This window comes from Pezoporus occidentalis, unplaced genomic scaffold (assembly GCF_034315485.1).
Source record: "Pezoporus occidentalis ecotype Australia unplaced genomic scaffold, CSIRO_AGI_Poc_V1 ctg102, whole genome shotgun sequence".
NCBI lineage: Eukaryota > Metazoa > Chordata > Aves > Psittaciformes > Psittacidae > Pezoporus > Pezoporus occidentalis.
In genome coordinates this window covers 1,892,132-1,911,245 of record NW_026912801.1, presented here as the reverse complement: position 1 = coordinate 1,911,245, position 19,114 = coordinate 1,892,132, and the positions used below count along the sequence as shown (strand labels likewise).

Sequence of the window (19,114 nt, the reverse complement as noted above, 5' to 3'; positions counted from 1 at the left end):
TGAGGGCAGAGAGAGCACTGTCCACCAGGCAGCTTCCAGCACATCCAGCAGTTTCATTCCACCAGGATGAATTAATACACGAAAATAATTTGCAGATTACCACAAGTCCTTCAGCAATGCGTGACTCAGAGCCAGGCAAGCAGCCAGCACTGAGAGGCAAACTGGTTGCAGCTCAGCCCCTCTGCACGGTCTGGTTTGAAGTAAGGCGTAACGAGACACACAACTTCGCACTGGGACACTTGAGCACGAGATCCTGAGCCGCAGCCTTGGCTTGTGTGCACCAGGGTTTCAGATGCAATTTGGATTCACCTCATACAGGTTAAGTGTCTTGGTCACCAGAAACTGGCCTCTTCCCTGCCTTGCATTGCGCAACCACAGAGATCTGGGGAAGGACATCAATTCATTGCAGCTGCAGGTGATGCATCAGAGTGAAGGCTTTCAACTGATGATCTTTACAAACAGGCCATCCATCATTAGTGAAGGTCAAGCTGCAGATGAATTCCATCATTTTACAATCCTATACTTCCCTCCCTTGCCCTTGGATGGGTCTTCAACAGAAAGTGAAGCCTCTTGTGTGGGGGGGGTGTTTTTTCAGTTGTCTAGAGAATGTGCTCCATGTACTCACTAGGATGGACAGTGGTGGATAACAAAGCATCATGGTTGGCTCTTCATCTCTTCAGAGGGTGATGAAAATAAATCCTCATGGTACGTAGGCAGCCCTACAGATGGTACCTGACCCCCTCGTGCTACAAAGACCCTTTGAAGCAGAAAGCAAGGCAAAACTGTTCCAGTTCATAAAAGAGAGAGCCTGCAAGGTGGATAAAGGCTGTATATCTCCTTGTAAGGTCTCTGCAGGCAGCTCCTCTGAAGTGACAAGGGTAACCAACTCACTGCCTGCCTGTGCTTAGCTTCAGCTTCGAGTTCTCTTGGTCCAGAAATGCATTTGGAGGGAGATGTTTGCAACCAACTTATCCCAAGGCATCTCTAACTCACGGACATCTTTGAATGTTGGTTTCCTTTTAGCCACCAGCAAGAACCTGAAAACAGGGGCCAGAATGGATCATCAAAGTATTAAAGCTGGAAGAGCAGCAGAGCAAGGGAAGGAGCTCCCACCTGGCTTGTGCCACTGCAGCGGAGCGCGGTCTCTGCAGCACGCAAAGGCGCTGCAATGTGTCATGTGCATCATTTAAATTAACGGTGCTAAAACAACAATGCTCTTCTTAATATTTAAAGAGCCCCTTTGAAGAACAGGAGAATCTGTCACCTTTCCAGGGGGTTGAGCCTGCCTTCTGAGGGCTTTTCTTCCTTAATTAAAGGGGTTGGCTGCATGAGGAACAGCTACCCGTGATGCGCTGGGAGGGGGTGCGGGACCGAGGCATGTCCCAAGGAGCAGCTCCTGCTCGCAGTGCTTGCGCTGGGTGGATTCCCCAGGCTTTCCTATGTGGAGCTCCTACTCGGGGAGCTTGTGCCCAAAATAAGGTCAATGATAACACAGAGCAGCATCTGACCCACCTTCCCCTGCACCCATCCATGCAGGGACCTCGTGCACCATTGCCTATGGACACTAGACTCCAGGAGCTCCTAAGGTGACTGATCCCATGTCCACGTGTTCAGCTGCCTTTCCACCTCCCCACATTCCCACCAAGATGAGGTTTGCTGTGACGGAGGAGCGGGAGCTGCCTCCTGAGCCTCTGTGATGACCAGGACGCAGGATCCGGGCCTTGACCTCCCACATACTGCCCTTCCTCTGCTAAAAATGCATTTTCCCAAGCGGTGCGCCGGGAAGCGGAGGAGAAGGGCCCATTGTGAGCCAGAAGCAGGGAGCAGATATTAATGTTATTGGAGGGAAAAGGCTATTAGGATTCTGTAGCTCTGAAAAATACATAAGTCTGAAATAAGACTAATGAGACATTTACTGGTGCGGTTGGGTTGCATTAATGACCCTTCAGGGGATACAATTGCAAAAGGCTTTCACTGTAATTGCCACGCTAATGATGGGCAGTGACATCATTTTAGACCAAATGTGATGCTTGCTTTGGATGCGTTTCAAGCCGGGACTTCTCCGTGGCTGGTGTACGAGGCCCATCAGCGTCACGGCCCGGCTCCGGGCTCTGCTGACCATCTTTCTTAGCTGCCTCCTTGGCTACTGGCTTCCCTCCAGCCTGGCCCCAGTGTCCAGCATTCCTCAGCTTTTTAAGGTGCTGCTGGGATTGTGAGCTGAGAGCAGTGATTTGTCAGCACTCTGTTCCCGGAGGAGGGAGAAGCTGGGGCAGAGCCACACACCCCCTTTTAATCTGCAGGCATCCTTAAAAGGCTTTGTCTAAACAGTGATTTATTATCTCCTGGCATGGCCTGAAGCACATCTGCGCTGTAGAACCCTTGGACAATACCTGCTCCCGGCGCACATCTGCAGCCGGTGGAGACAGGCTCGGATCCCGGCTTCCCCAGCGCCTCTGGGCTTAGAGGAACATATTCATTAACCTCATTATCCAGGATCATTTCAGCGCTCCAGACAGGGTGTTCCTGCAGCGAGGCTGGGGGCCGGAGGGCTCCCGCATGAGGAGGGTGCGGATATCTGCCTCTGTGGGGACGCACAGCTGGGAGCGGGTGCTGAGGGAGACGCTTGGAGGGGATGGACTCATCCCAGCACCCCTGCGCTCTGCTCCCGGAGGGATGCTGCGTGGAGCTGGGCCTCCCCCGGCCCCGCCTGCAGGTTGTTGGGATGCGGAGCAGGTTTGGGCTCAGGGAGGAGCTGGTGGTGGCTGCGTGCCCGAGCCCCGTCCTGGCTTCCCTGCTCCTCCGAGCACCAGCCAGGGCTGGCGATGGATTGACAGCGGCTTGTTAAGCCTGACAGAGCATCAACGTGTGAAGAGCGGGAGAGAGCAGGCTTTTTAATTAAATAAAAGAGGCAAGTCATGATTCCTGCCTTCCCCCCTCAGCTCCTCTGGAAGCAGCATTCCTGCTCCAGCATTTAAAAACATCAAATTGATAGCCCTGTCATCTGTGCCCATAGGCTACTGCTCCCTGCCCAGCCCTCCCACCAGGGCTCTGCCTTTGAAGGCAAAGGCACTGCTGTGTGACTGTCCTCAGGGACATTCATTTGCTTTCCTACAGCCTCGCTGGTTGTCACCAGCAAGTATCCAGCCAGGCTCACACCATCCCCCTGTTCGCTGCAGCAGCCTGGGGAGCGCTGGTACCGGTACCAGCGGGTCCTGCCCCTGGCACGGGAACTGCGCCTGGGCTCACAGGGAGACTGCAGCAGTGTGCAGAATGCCAAGCAGGGGGTTCAGGCTCTACCTGTGGTTTCCTGATGGGTGAGTGGGGTCTGGGAGCTTGTTCTGCCGCCGAGGAGGTGAACGGTAGCTGGGAATGATGTCTCAGGTGGAGGCACTTACGATTAGCAACCATAAACCACAAATCTGTATCGTGAGGGAAGTGGGGGGAGCAGTAATCCTTGAAATGGAGGGAAAAAAGGCACTAACATCCATAATCAACAACTGTAATTCCCATATCCCCCCTCTCCATCCTGGCCTTGTCGATCTCTGCACTTCCCAGTGTGTCTGGCAGACACACCAGCTAGGGCCCTGCTGAGCTGCTTTCCAGAAAATCCTGTAAAAATCTATATAAATGAATAAAAATCTTCTTTCCTGGTGTCCAAAGGCACCCACCCCTGGCACAGGCCCTGAGCAGCATCTCCATGGGTCCTGCTGAGCCAGGGAGAGCTGTGCTCTGCTCACCCCCAGCCCAAAGGCTTGCTGCACCCCTGTAACCACCCTGAGTGCTGTGGCCTCATTTCCCTTCTCCCTCCTCCGCCAGCCCCATGCCCACCCCTGCTCCGGTGCCCCACCAGCCCGTTGGCAGGTCCCAAAGGAGGAGCTGTGGCTGGGGCAGCTCCCAGGCCCTGCAGGTGTGGGCAGCACGGAGCAGGCTTTGACTCAAGGTCTGTTCCCTGCTTGAGCGATCAACATCATTTCCATACTATAATTACATTGCCCAATCCTCTCCTGATTTTACTGCTATCTTGTAAGGCGTCCCGGTTGTGAGTAATTTAAAGCTATATGAGATGTCAGGCTCTGTGAAACAATCACCCCTCAAAGAAATATGGTCTGAGATAATAATTGATAAGTCCCATTAGGCAACGGGGCCCGCTGCTTCTGACTTGGCCTCTTCCGAGGCAGCCTTGTTGCTTCCCTTCCTGGAATCCCTTCACCGGGAGCGTGGCTCCCAGGGCAGACCCTTGGCTGGCTGAAGGGGGGCGATGTCTCACTGCAGGGCACAGGGGGGTGACTGGGGCAATGTGGCTGCTGTGTCCTGGGATTGCAGGATTTCAGCCTGATTTATGGGTGATGCTTTGCACAAAGGATGTTCCGAGCGCTGGTTACCACCTCTGTTTGCTGCTGGGTTTTGTTCCAGTGGTTTCTCAGCAGCAGCAGCAGCAGCAGCAGCAGCAATCACAAAACCCACCCAGCATCCCCCTGCTCCCTGTCCCATGCTCCAGATCCCAGCACTGCAGCCCCTTCCCGGGATGCCAGGGCAGGCAGGGGACTCACGGCTGCTCCATGTCCTGCAGTACCAGGGTGCGAAGAGCATCCTTGGCACCTCATTTTGTCCTCTCTGCTGGCTGCTGGGTCCAGATTTGGTGCTGGATTGAGAAGCTGTGTTTGGTTTGGAGCTCCATGACAAGGGCTGCTCCATCACCAGCCTCCAGCAGGGGTTCGAGGTGCTTGAAACTCCTGATTCCTTTGAGCTGCAGCTAGATGTACAAATACACATACACACGTGTGCAGGTAACCATGCCCGTATGCACATATAAGCATCTACACGTATATAACACAGACACCCAGGGCCATGCACACACTTGAGGCCCCTCACAGCCTTGCCCACTCGGGAGAGAGGAAGCAGAAAACTGGTTTATTCCTGCCTCTTGGGTTTGTGTTTTTACCGCTGCATCTCCAGCGTCTCGGGGCTTGAGCAGTTTTACAAACTCTCCTCCTTTAAACTTGGAAACTTTTAATTAGGGAAGAGAATGCAAACCTAATTTGTGTTGTCTGCGAGAGGTTCTGCCCATGACAACAGCATGAGTGATGAATTATGCAAGTCGCGAGGGAAAGGCTGGCTTTTCCTGATGTGCTACTTCATAATTGCATAAACTACCGCCCTTCTGGATCGGGCAGACAGTGTTTTACACGTGCAGTAACCTTTGGAAGCGGTGACAGCTCATTTGTGATGTTCTATTAGAAATAACAGAAAATAATTACAACAACCGTTTAAAGTTGGCAAAACTCCGATGTTGGCTCCGGAAGAGGGGAAGAGCAGGGGACGGAACGGGCTCTGCGGAAAAGAGGGTTCTCTTCTCCTTGCATTTAGGGATAGACACCAGGAATTAAGATGGGCTCTGTTAGGGGAAGGGGTTTACCTCTCGGGGTGGTTTGTTGTATATGGTGGGACAGGAGTCAGCAAAGGGAAACCCTCAGCTCGGAGACCCACAATACAAAATGAATGTTCAGTGAATGGGGGTGAAGCAGGAGCATTTCAGCTTCGTGTTTATTTAACCTCTTTGGAAAACAAGGTGCCTTCCCAGAGGGGGCTCAGCATTGGGGATCTTTGTTCTCTGCCCCCACAGTGAGTTTGCAGAGCTGGAAATCTGTATTTCCCTGAATGGAAATTCTGAGGAAACGTTCCAATTCATAAACACTGAAACAACCTCATTGCAGTGCCACAAAGTGACAGCTGCTAAAATGTTCTAATAAACCGGGAGGAAAAGAAGAAATACACCGTAACTCACTGCTGGCTTTGAAACGTTTGAGAGTGGAGCAAGTGGGAGCGGATCAGTTCTGATCTGGGATTCTCTCATTGAAAAATTCATCAAGACGAGCAGGTCCCCGCGGGATGTTTTGATGTGGATGGAAAAGAGCTTTGGTGGGAAACAGCTGGTGTTGGAGGGACTCGCTGGTTCCTCTGAATGATTCCCGAGCTCACGTTATCCTCGAGGCTGGGGCTGGAGCGCATCACCCGGCTCTCCCCGGTGATGGAGCAGGGTTGGGACGTGGTGGGCAGAGGGAATCCCTGGTGAAGGGAAGCCTTTGCCCTGGGTTTCCCCAGCAGTGTCTCAGGTTTATGATTCTTAGGAAAAGAAGTTAATAGTGGAGTGGTGCAGGAACGCTCCCAGGTTGCCCAGGGGGGTTGTGAATGCTCCATCCCTGGCAGTGTTCAAGGCCAGGTTGGACAAAGCCTTGGGTGAGATGGTTTAGTGTGAGGTGTCCCTGCCCATGGCAGGGGGGTTGGAACTGGATGATCTTAAGGTCCTTTCCAACCCTAAGTGTTCTATGATTCTGTGATTCTATGAATAGGAGCAGCTCTGGGTGCCCCCAGAAAGGGACCCAGAACAAAGAAATCCCTGGGGGTTTATACCCTTACAGCCTACGGACCCGACCGTCACACACTGTTCATGTGCCTTGCATGCACCTCTTGGTCAATGATGGATTTTGGTCTGGGGTCTCCCTGTCCATCATTAGGTTTTATTTTGTTGTCTCGTCAGGCTGTAAATTCCTTCTTATTTCTCTGGTTATTGCCCTTGGTATTGATTCTTTATCTCCCAGTTTGCATTGGACTCAAGGCTTTGATTTACACACCTAAGTGTGGGGTCGCACGAGGGGGAGCAGTGGATGCTGGAGGGAATGGCAGCAGGGGCAGTGCTCTGTGCATGGAAGGAGAGTGTTGGATCAGCTTGGCCTCCGCTGAGGTTAAGCAGTTCTCTGTCTGGAGAGGGTTTGGAATGCTGGGTTTCATCCATGACCGAGGCTCGCCCCACGAGCAGCACCGGGGCACACCGAAGGGCCCTTCCTTTGCCCTGTAAAGCTCCGTTAGAGCTGCAGCAGCAAAACAAAAATGCAAATGTTTGTGTCGAGCCCTCTTTCAGGCTGGTGAAGCAGCTTTACACATTCAGCATCCGCAGGCTCCCTGGAGAAATCCCAGCTCTGTTTTGTAAGCAGAAGTACAAGTCTTTGCCACACAGCTACCGTCAAAGTTCTGACAGGAAAGCAACTGCTTTTAAAGCACACGGGTGGCAGGCGCTGATCGGGATTCATTCCCTGTCTGCTGAGCACAGGCAGGGAAGCAGCCCTCTCTGTGGCTGCAGTGGCCCATGGCGGTGTGAGTGATGTTCCCTGCTCCTGGTGGGGCTGGAGCTGCTGATGCTGCTCCCCAGGGCTCCCGCATGGCAAGGGATGTGCCATGGCACTGCCTGCCCCGGCTCTGCGGCTTGCTGCGCCAGGCTGCTCGCAGCCCTTTGCAAGCCTGCGGGGACAGCGGTGTGCCCATCACGCCATGTGCTGGGGAACGGGGCTGGAGCAACGTCCGCCTCTGCCTGGTGGGGACGGGCGATGCAGAGCCGTCACTTGCTCCTTTCGTTCCTGCCCAAGGGCTCGCTGGCAGCCAGCTCCTTGCTCCAGAACTGAAACTGGAGGCGCTTAAAGAGACCATAATTTGATATTTCAAAACCTTAAAATGTGGTCATTCGGAAGCAGGCAGAGCCGGGGGAGGCTGCTGCGAAGGAAAGGAACTTGTCAGTGTGTCCTTTTCCCTTTAGTGATCCTGGGTTTAGGTATCTAAAAGAATCTTACCTTATTATTTAGAGTCTTTACTCTCTTTCCCAACTTCCATTGCCAAGCACTTTTGCTGATAAACCTCTTCACCAGTAACTAAAGCTGGGGCATGGTGGTGCCATGCTGGGGGGGTGTCAGAGGGTCCTCGCCCTGTGGCCATCCCTGGGTCCAGCACCCATGGGACACCATGGGGCTCCTCTGCCAGGCCAGATTAGAGGACAAACACTGCCCCCAGTGATATCCACTGCCCTCAGTGCAATGGGAGTTTTTGCTCTGATTTTGGCTTTGCACGTTCCAGGCGCGCTGTCTTCGCTCTCAAATCATCTTTCCTGCCTCTTTCTCCCTCTAGCTTGGGTTGTAAATTTACCGCGATTAATTAATTTATAATTAAGTTCTATACAGCAACCACTCACTCTGAGCGAGATGATTTCAGATAATCTCAGTTTGTCAAAATATGCCTGTCTCCTTTCAAAGCCGCAAGGAAAACACTGAGCAGCTCCAGGGTTTGAGATGTGGAACAGAGAGACAGTACGAACGTGTGCCCTGGAGGAGCCAGGAGACAGGGAAGGAAAACACGCGCTGGGATTTTGGATGCAGAACGTTCCCCTCCTGCAGTGTGGGATGTGTTGATGGGATGGGGGGGGGGCTCTCCCAGCCCCTCTTTGCCCAGCCCTGGCCCATTGGTTTCCATGCTTCCCCATCCAGGCACCATCCTCATCCTCCCGCTCACAATAGGGACCCAGACGGACCGAGCACGGGGGCTGCTGGGGCCCCCATGGCCTGACATAGCACAGAGCCTGCGGTGTGGCTGAATTAAATAACAGCTAATCCCCGCAGGAAGCGTGGAAGCGGTATTTAACACAGGCAGACCATAACCTGTTCGATGTCTAATTGGCTGCAAACCAAACAAGCACCAGATACCCGGTTACAGGATCGTACACCAAGCGTCGTCTGTCCCGCAGTAACTCAAGCTCAGGGAAGCATTTCACTGCTCATAAACAAGGGGCATGGTTTAATTTGAGAGATTATTGAGATTTAATGTGACGGAGTGCGGTGAGGTGCTCACAGGGGAAGTGGCAGGAGCTGCTCTCATCCAAAAGCTGGTCCCAGAGCATCCGGTCAGTGCAAAACCCCTGGGCACAGATGCAAGACACGGTTGGGATGGGGTTTGCTTCCCGGTGGTCCTATGGACCAAGAGGGGATGTGAAAGGCTCCAGGGGCTGCTGCTGCTTCCTGAACGCAGGGGAATGTCACCAGGAATGATGGGAGCCCCAGGAAACCAGCCCACCCTCGAGGGCACCCCGCCTTAGCAGCACCAGGAGGGTGCTGTTCTGAATGAGGCTGCGGGACATGTACCCCACAGAGGTGGAGCTGAAACACAGGAATCATCCTGATTGCTCCACTTCCTGAGACAATTTCAAGCTTGCTCCCACCCATCGCCCCATCACCTCTTGCTGCCGGGTGATGTCTGTACCAGTGAGAGCGCCCGTCATTCCCAGCCCCATCTGCCAGTTCTGTCGCATTCCTGCCCTGTGTGGTGAGCTGAGGAGGTAGATCCGCTGTGAGCAGGGACCCTGGGATGTCTGAGGGGAGGGATAGGCTGGACTGGTTGTGCGGCTCAGGGGGAGGTAGAAAAAGCTCTGGAGTGACTGTGGGGAAACCCCTGCACCGTGAGGGGGGGATGAAGAGGATGCAGCGGGTCAGGCTCTGCAGAAGCACAGGGCTAAATAGGGCTGGCGACACCCCGATGGCCCGCACGCGGCTTTGCCTCTGTGGTCCTCACCCCCCCCGAGCCCCGGCGATGGGGCCCGTGTCCGAGGTGACGCCTCGCATCCAGCCAGGAGCCAGCTCCCGAGCACAGGGCAGAGGGTGACAAAGATCAGAACGAAGTGGAAGCGACACCAGCTCTCTCTGCATTGTTTCTTTCTGGGAGTAGCAGGAGCAAAGAAAAACAAACAAGTCTAACTAAGTGCTTTGGCAATTATACAGACAAACAAATCACTTTCCCAAATTGCTTCTTTGGGGAATTACAGCTCCTGGAAATGAAACACAAACAGATTATTAAAAAAGAGCTTCCCGTTGGGAGAGAAACAGTATTTACAAGAGAAGATGTGCCTAGCTGGACCTCTAATTGCTGTTCATTATCTCATATTGATTTAATTAGTTGCTGCACTCAGGTCTAAATTGCCTGCTGTCCTCAGCGGGGATTTAGGAGCCGGGGCGCCTCCCTGACCCGCCGGGCAGCGGGGGTCCCCTCTGCTGAGCTGGGGAGGCGGGGATGAAGCGGGGGTGCCCATCGCCGTGGTGTCGGTGCGGTGCCGGTGGGCAGGGGCAGCGGCACGTCCTCGTGGGCCGGGCCGGGCCGGTTGAGGAACCTGCAGCACTAATGAACTGCAGTAATTAGCGAGAGTGTCTGCACAGCACAGAATCCAAGTGTCTTGTGGAGGCGGGCGAGATGCATCTCCAGGGCCGGCTGCTGGAGACGGAGGTGACGGGGCAGCGGGATGTGCGCCGGGAATGCCGATCCCCACGCCGACATCCCCCGGCAAAAGCCGGAGGACTGTTAACTTCCCTGGTTAGTGACCTCTGCGGCAGGAGCGTGGGCACATTCCTGCTTTATGATTGCAGGTGGTTAACGGGGGAGCGGGCAGAGACATCAGCAGTTGCTTCTTTAAGGAAACCAGAGCCAGGCGGGACAGGGAGGCATTGATTGCACCCTCGCTGTGAGCTGAATGCAGGAAAGCGGTGCTCCTCCCGCAGAATTCCTGCCCTGGGAACGGAGGTGGCAGAAGCGGTGGCAGCTGAGGGAGAGGAGTCCCAGGCTGAGCTCCTTCCTGGGCAGGCTGGAGCTGGAGCCTCGCCGGGCTCTGCAGAGCCAAAGCAGGGACAGCCGTGGGGCTGGGGGGGGTGTGTGCACATAGGTGCATATGCAACACGTGCTGCATCCAGAGGTTTAAAGCCATTCCCCCTTTTCCCACCCCTGCATCCAAAGGTACCCATTTCCCTGTACACTGGAAAATCCTTGGGATGCTGCCAGCAAGTCATGGGCACACTTCTGTTAGACATGGGGATTGTATTTCCTCGTGTTTGTCAGCGTGCTGATCCCATCTTCCCCCAGGCACTGGAAGAATTATTACAGTTTAAAGCTAAGAAATGGTCCCTCATGCAGGGAGCCATGCAGAGGTGAGCCAGTCCTGGCTAATTCTCACAGTGTGCATGTGCACACACCCCCGACAAGCAATACTGCCTTATCCTGGACATCATTCCTGCTTGTTTTAGTCACAGAGCAAGAATCAGATACTCAGAGAAATGTGGGAGATGGAGCAGGAGACCCAAGGGCAGAGGAGGGAGGATGCTGGCTCGATGATCTGATGCTGCTAGTGCGTGGTGAGCCACTGCAGCTTCCCCCCCTAACAGGGTTGGAAGGGGAATGGAATTGGGAGGAACGGGAGGTGCAGCCACTGTTAAAAGTTATCCTTTGTGCATCAAATCAGTATTCCATGGGCTGCTCGAGATTCAATACATCAAGGGCTGAAGGATCGTAGAACCCTATTAGCTACAAACTTTAATTTCCCTTCGGGGCTGGTGTGTTACAATGCAACTACAGCAGCAATTACAACTTCTCCTTCACTGACAACTTGTTTAGATCAATAATGTCCTCAGCATCTTGAATCAAGATGGGCTCCATCAGCCGAACGAGCGGAACAGCCAGACCCCAGATTCCCCTTCATGGAGCCTGTTGTGAGGCCGGTTCCCATCCTGCCTTACCCAGCTGCTGGCCTTGCCCCCAACCCACAGGATCTTGCCAAGTTTGACCATCTCCTCCTCATCCCAAGCGAGCCGGAGCTCCCTGGACTTCCTGCTTTCCCTGCATCAGGTCCATCCTTCCAGTGCTGAGATATTCCTACTGCCCTCCGGAGCCGGGGATGGGAACCAGGGCTCTGCACTGCATCTACCTGGGGAGCGTCTTCCTCCTCAGGCTCACAGGCCCATTGCTGGGTGCTGAGCCCCATCCTGTGCCCTGGGGCTCGGGGGGACCATGTCTGTGAGCTGGGTCACCGGATGCCGATGGCCATCAGTGCAGCACCACGTTCCCCTGTGTTCAGAATATTGCCTGAGCTGGTATTTTCCCTGCCGTGGCACAGAGCCAGGGAGCACGGAGGAGGAGCAATAAATCTGCCCACTGAACTAGAGCTGACTTGGAAAGGGGAAAAATCCGAGAGGAGTGAGCGTGGTCTCCATCCCGAGACAGATGGCCTGGAGGAGCCATAAAAGCAGCAGTGCCAAGCTGGTGGGTGAATGGGACACGGGAATTGTGGTCCCTCAACGAGAGGAACACAGCAGCTCCAGCTCTGACCTGCGAGTGCCTGGCAAGGTTGGACGCCTCTCTCCTGGCATGAGGACAATGATTTAAGGCTCAGGACTTTGTAATGCAGCGGATGGAGCAGAGCTGTTGGTGTTTGCTGTCACGCTCATGGGGCCCATGTGCCAGGGCGAGAGGCACATCAAGAGAACAGCAAGCTTGCACATCAAGTTCATAAACAGCAGAGAGCAGAGCATTCTGCAGAACGTTAGAGGCCAGGGAGGTGGCCTTGGAAGATGGAATGTGCGATGTGTTGGATCCGAGTCCATCGCCTCGGTACAGTCTATTCCTTCCAGCAGATACGCTAGAAGGGCAGGCAGGGAGACCTCATCAAAACCCAGTCAGAAGTCAAACATCTCATGCACAAACACGCTGCGGACCTCTCTTCACTACAGCAAACAGCCTTGTTTGGGAAGGGATGGAATGTAATCCTTAAAAAGTTAGCTGAGCTGAAAGTCCCAGGCCTGCAGAGGGGCAGAGGCAAACGTGCCCCCACATCCATGGACGCACATGGACAAGCATGATCAATAATCAATAACAGAGCTACAGAGCCAGCTTTTTCACAGGGAAACTGATGTCAGAGCTCTCCATGAGTTACTGCTGCTGCTCAGCTGGGGCACGGTTTGCTGGTCAGGGAGCAGAGAAGCCTGCAGGAATCCAGTGCAGCAGCAATCTCACAGCCACAGGGAGCAGAGCTCAGAGCATCCCCGAGGGGTGTGAGCTGGGGTCTGCAGCTCCCACGTCTCCACCATCACTGGGTGAAGAGCTCCCGTACAAGCAACGGCTCAGGGTGAGACCTTGGGAATGGGGCTTTGCTTTGCAGCTCCTGAATCCAACACTGCGCACAAGCCTGGCTCTGCTCTGGTGAAGTGTGGAGCTGCTTTGTGGTCACACTGTTGGCAAGTCATTTCTAGGGCTCTTGTTGAGCGAGGTACTTAAGCACATGATTAATTTGGTAGTCAATAGAAGTTCTCACAGGTTGAAACTTGAGGGATACGTGAGACCTTGCAGAATCAAAGCTGCGGTAGTGATTTACTAACAGTGCTTTCTGGCCTTCTTGATGTGGGATGTAAAGGACTGGATGTGGTTTCCATAAAAGCGGAGTTTAAAAGGTTCCTGTTATCGACTTGCTGGTTTCTGGCGAAGTTCTTGCTCACAGTCATATTCCCTGAGGGTTTCCTTTGTAAGCAGTGGCTGCACGAGGCGCAGGGCTGAGAGGAGCGTGGCCGTGGGAGCTGTTGAGTGTCTGCAAGGAAACTCCAGGCAATTGCAGCTTCTCAAGTGACGGTCCCTTCTCTCCAAGTGTCAAGAGTGCTTTGCTGGATGTAAAGTGTTTGTCAGAGAGTAGCTGGTGCTTTCCTCGCTACAGGAATTGTTTGCCAGCAGGTTCAGAAACAGCGATGGAGAAGCCAAGTAAGTGTCAAAGTGTAACCTGTGGGGAATCTGAACTTTTCCAACACAGCCCTCGAGCCCTGGAGCTGCTCTGGATCATGCTGGTGGCAGCTGGGTGGATGAGCACACCGAGCCTTGGGGTGGAACACCCAGCCGAAGCCAGAGGTCATTCCCTGCTTTGGAGATGTACTTGGGAAGGGACAAGCGCATCGCTCTGATATATAATGTGGGACCTGGCAAGGGTGGTGTGAGGTTCCCTTGAGTCAGGGTGACAAAGAAAGATGAATGTGGGTTGCCTGGAGCCATAGAGAGAAAGCCCCCCCAAGCACTGGACCTTGGCCAGGCATCTGCTTGTGATGGAAGTCCAAGGCTGGCTTCCAACATCTTTTATGTTTCCAGACGGCTTGGCGTGTGTTTGCAGGGCCATTGCCTGGACACCGAGAGCTCATCAGCCTGACCTGTCAAGACAGTGCTTGGGCTGAAAAATGCTCTCATCCCTGCACTCCAGCGCTCCGATACTGCTGACCTGGTACACACTGATCCAGTTCCCATCCCTGCATCAGCACGGCGTGCATGCATCACCCCACACATCCTCTTCATCGCAACCCCTGCTGTCACGGGCGTGATTTGCAGCTGCTGGGCTTGAAGAACCAACCTGAGGAGCATCTCCTTGGCTGCAGGTCTCATATGGAGAGTTAAGGACCCTGGTGCCACCGTTCTGGGTGCGTTAGGGGCATGCAGCCACCAGGCAGGTGCCTGTCACCAGCCCTGAAATGCTGAAGCGATCAGCTCCGTAAAAGCTGAAGGAATAAAGTTTTACTGCAGAGAATGACTCAGTTTTATACGGTCTATAAAAGCTCGTTAGGTGTTTGTGAGTGGTCTGCTAATCCTGCCTCCGCCTGGACCTCTAAATCCAATCAAAGCCTGTGGCTTCCAACTGGGTCACTGCGGCTCCATTATTAAAGTCCTCAGGTGCCATTTCTCATGAATAAGCAATTGTTTTGTGGCTAAAACAAATCAATGTATTAAACACCCTTTATAGCTTCAAAAGTTCCAACTGTTATGCAAATAGACCTGTTAAATGAAGAATATTCCTAGGTAAAATAATTATGCAGAACAGTTTCCCCTCTGCATAAGGTGCCAAAAATTATCTCAGTGATGCCAATTATGTGCTTGTTAGCACTGACATTATCATAGTCATTACACAGAGCTGGTGGAGTTTATGTAAGATCTACACTGTGTTCTATTGTCATTTTTTCCCTCTATTTACAACTCTGTATAATAAATGTCATTTTTCAAATGTTAAGGTATTTGGTGTTTAATCTATCATTAAGGCTTTGAGTATGTCTCGCCCCTAATAGGAGGACTGGCTTTAACGCCCTGTGGTAGTAAAACAAGAAAAAAGGAGGGAGAAAGAGAGGAAAAAAATGTGATCCCCTCAGTAGGGAAGGTGTGAGGAGAGTGGTTCTGGTGCTGCAGTACAGGAGAACAGGGAGGGTTTGGTGCTGGGGCTGTCTGTCAGCGTTTGGGGTCTGCGCCAATGATGTTGGGGGTGCCCTGAACCATCCTCCCCTCCATCAGCTTTCCTGGCTCATGCTTCCAGGGCAGCCTTTGCTGCTGCTGCTGCCCTTGAGAGCCCTCTGGAATCAGTCGCTGTGAGCAGGGGAAAGTGGAAATCCCTGGGGAGAGAGGGCCAGATCCGGAGGTATCCGGATACAGGGCGGCAGCCCCGGACCATGTGCACTGGACCAGCATCACTCTGGTGCTGTCGGCACCATCTCCCTTCCATGTGCCTGCAGGGTGATGGAGCCGCCTCCATCCTTTATGGGAGAATCTGGGGCTCCCTCAGCCCCACTCACACAGGGAGCCCCGCAGGGGTTTGCTGCCCATGGAACACGCTGACAGAACAAGTCACGGCATGATGAATTCAGCTCTTGGCGTGGCCATCTGGAAGCTTCCGAGTGTATTTATGTGTGCCCTTACACACAGAAGAAATGCCTCCAATAACAAAGTTATTAATCTGGAATAACTCTCTTTGGGCCACTCTTCGTTGTCATTTCCTTGTCAGGATCTTTCTTACCCGTAATTCCCCCCTGCTGAGAGCTGTCGTTGTTTAATCTCTCTATAATTATCCAAGTATCACATTTAGAAAGCTTCATCATGGCATCCTGTGCAATGCAAGACTGTGTATGCTTTGCTGTGGGATGCTCGGGATGGAAACCTCCCGATGGTGAGGTGAGGGGACCCTGCCGGTCCCTCGGTGGGGAGCAGGGGGACATGCTGGCCCTGGCACTGTGCAGTGTGGAGCAGAGGAGGATTCCTTTGCCAAACCTTCAACAAGTTGTTTGAGTTTCCTTGGACCCGCTCGTCACTCCTGATGTAAGAGGGAATCCGATGGTTTCCCCTTGGAAACAGCCCAGGAGCCACTCTCTGAGATCTGCAGGTTTCTGAACAGCAAAGCTAAGGGCAGGGTAAATTCTCTTCAGCGTAACCAGGCCGTCATTGCTGCTCATCGTCACTCCTGTGTTGACAAATACATCAGCCTGGCAGTGAGGTGCTGAAGCCGTATCCCAAGCCAAGCTGCCATGGGCCAATTCCATCCTGGAATGCCCCTGGGATGCCCACGGTTTGTGTTCATCCGGTTCCAACCCCTGCCATGGGCAGGGACACCTTCCACTGGAGCAGGGTGCTCCAAGCCCCATCCAACCTGGCCTTGAACACTGCCAGGGATGGGGCAACCTGTGCCATGGCCATTTCCCCTTGTCCTGTCCCTGCAGGCCCTTGCAAAATGGGGAATGGAATTTTCCACAAAGGAAATGCTGCTGCTTGGCCACTAAGGTGTGTCGCTGGGTTTTAAAGGGAAATAAATAAGCCCATCTACTTGATTCTGCACGGGCTTTTGAAAGGTGCTAAAAACCATCTCTTAATTATTCTGAAATTACTGATAACCGCCTCCACAACAGGTTATGAACCAGCCTCTAATTATGCATTACAGCCACAGGATTTCCATGAATCATTAATTAATGATCCTTGGCTATCCAGCATGAAAAATTGATGTCTGGAGGAAACAAACAGAAAAGGGAAAAACTGAACCCGGTCCTGAAGAGGCAGGAGAGAGTCCAAATGGTCAAAGAAGAGGCAGGGGTGGAGGGCTGGGAGGAAGAGCAGGAGGGCAGCGGAGCAGCCAGGGAGGGTAGGAAAACACATGGGAAAGAGCCCGATGCCTGGGACACATGGTGCCAGCAGAGCCAGCGTTCCCCAGCAGCACTGCTAACCCCACAGCAACCAAATACCTGTCATTAAAACAGCCCACCCTAATTGCACTGTAATGACTGACCCAAGGCGTTAAGCAGATTGTTATCCAAGTGAGATAAACAGGAACATCAAAGCAGTTTGGCTCCGGAAAAGCTTTTACATGGGACCAGAAAACCCTGCCTGGAGGGGCCTCGCAGTTTGCTCTGGTGTTGCCACCCGTGGGAAGCGGTCTTGTGGCATTAAAGCCATTGCCCTTGTCCTGTCCGTAAAGGCCCCTGTAAAAGCTGGTACATTCCAGCCACGGGATCCCCTGACTGGAAATGGCCTGTGTGGCTTTGAGGACATGGCACCCCGCATGGGGTGAGCGCCCCGGCCACCTCCTTCACTCGCAGGGAGCATCTTACTCCTGGAATCGCCGTGGCTGCAGGTGTTTGTTGATAAAAGCAGTGGGGAGAAGGAATTGCTCCAGCCCCACAGCCCATCAGCTTTCCCCTGGAGTCTGCACAGGGCTCTTGTTTTTATTCCCTTTCCTTTGGTCTCAGAGAGGGATAACGTGTACCTTCAGAAGTGTCCCCTTATAAAGTAGGGAGTGCTCAGAAATCTGAAAACCTGTGAAGTCTAAAAGCCTGGAGATTATTCTGCCATTAAAGCTTTGATACAAAGGAAAGGCTGATGGAAATGTCAAAATATTTGATATTTTACAGCAAAAAAAAAGCCAGTTCTGCTAATGGAAACTCCGCTTCCTTGTGCCTCGGCGCCACTTGTTTGATCATTGAAGGGCAAGAAAATAAATGTTTCCTTGTAGCTGTGGATTTCAGATTCCAATGTAAAATCCAAGCAAATACACCCTGACCTGGAGTGTATGTGTGTGTGTGTGTGTTAACCCCGTGTTGGCCGTGCTGAGGGGCAGGCTGGGGGAGCACAGCCCCTTCCAGCCCCTCATACTCCTCAGGATCCCGCTGCCTTCCCATGAAGCAGTATTCCATTAACTAAACAAACCGGAGTGATTGCAGCAGATTTACGGACGCTTCCTGCGCTCTCCCCCCGCGCCCCGCCGCAGATTGATGGCTCTGCATTAACCTCATGAGCACCCATAAAATTTACTAAGATAACGCTGGCAGGAGGGAGAAGGGATTTTTATGGATAAGTAATAATTGCAAAATGCAGAAGTACTCCGGGAATCCGGTTGTTCGTGGTGGGAGCCTGGGCAACAGATGCCCCATAAGCTTCATCCCTGCTTTACAGAACACTTGCCCCCTCGCCTCCTTAGAGCAGTTAGAATCACAGAATCGTTTGGGTTGGAAAAGACCTTTAAGATCACTGAGCCCGGTTGTTTTCTCCTTTCTTCTTGCCCTCTAAAAGGACTCTGCACCTGCAGAATATGAAGTGGTTTCGACAGTTCCCAACAGCACACCCGCTCCTGCCGCTGCAGGGGCACCGGGAGGGAAGGTGCATGCAGGGAGAGGGCTGGGTGCCCTCTCACAGCCAGCAGTGGCTCTGGTGGGTGCTGCTGGTGCATCTCCCCCATCCTGGTGCATTCCCAGGCACGTCACAGGGTTCTGGGGACCCCCCTCTTGCTTCAGCCACACAAGACCCACACTGGCAGTCAGTGGTTGTCAGTTAGGGGACAGGACATTTACAGCCCCCCCCCAAGCAGGGTGAGTCCAGCAGATCCCAAATCCCGCTTTGCTGTGACTTCCTATGATTTGAAACTCAAACAAGGCAGCATGAATAATGTAATGCTCTCCTTCTTCTCTTCTTGCCTTCAAATCCTCAGAGGATGAGTGAAGCTTCTTGTCTGCCTCATTAGTGGCTGTTCAGCCATTTGATTTCGGTAACAATGAGCGTGCTCACCAGAATTTTCATACCTATTTGCGTCATGAAGTCAACATGGAGTTTTTTGAATTCACATAAAAATTTAATGGTGTGATCTGCATGTCTCTATTGCAGTGGGCTTCGCTCCCCTCTCCCCGCTGTGAAAGGAGAAGGACCGGCAGCGAGCTGCCACACAGAGCATGGCCACCAAGGAGCCCAGCTCGGGGGCAGTGGGTGCTGCAAGGTCGCAGTGGGATGGGGATGCAGGGACCAGGGAAGCAGGAGTTTCCATCCATGCTTGGCAGGGGGTTTGGCCATGGTTATGGTGGGTTTGGCTGCCAGATCCCAAATGAACATCTTGGGGGTGTTCACCCCCGCTGAGATTTCCCACTCAGGGTGTCTGTTTGGGGAAGTGACTTCAGTTCCTGCTTGTGTAAGGGGCTGAGACAACCCCGCAGGTAAAGGAGCAGGTCTATAACAGTTTGCAATAGGTGTAATACAACTGTAATGACAGGCAAGGCTGGATCCGCCGCCAGTGCTGCAGGTACCCCAGGTGCTGGCGGGTGCCCTGGGGGCTGTGGTGCAGCACCCACCCGTGCTCACCCCATCTGTAGTGCTGAGGTTCAGAGGTGGCTGCTCTTCCTTCCTCCCTGTTCCTCCCCTGGTGTTAAGGGACAAGAAGGCG

At 53.2% G+C, this 19,114-nt stretch overlaps 1 long non-coding RNA gene across 1 annotated transcript in view; it reads left to right on the top strand.

Annotated features, from left to right (window-relative positions):
• The window catches only part of LOC134161175 (uncharacterized), a 37,752-nt gene extending 23,087 nt beyond the window's left edge, over nt 1-14,665 (top strand). The window contains exon 2 of the long non-coding RNA XR_009963856.1: nt 13,337-14,665. This is a non-coding gene — a long non-coding RNA (uncharacterized LOC134161175). The remainder of the gene's footprint in view (nt 1-13,336) is intronic.
• Nucleotides 14,666-19,114: the final 4,449 nt, after the last annotated feature.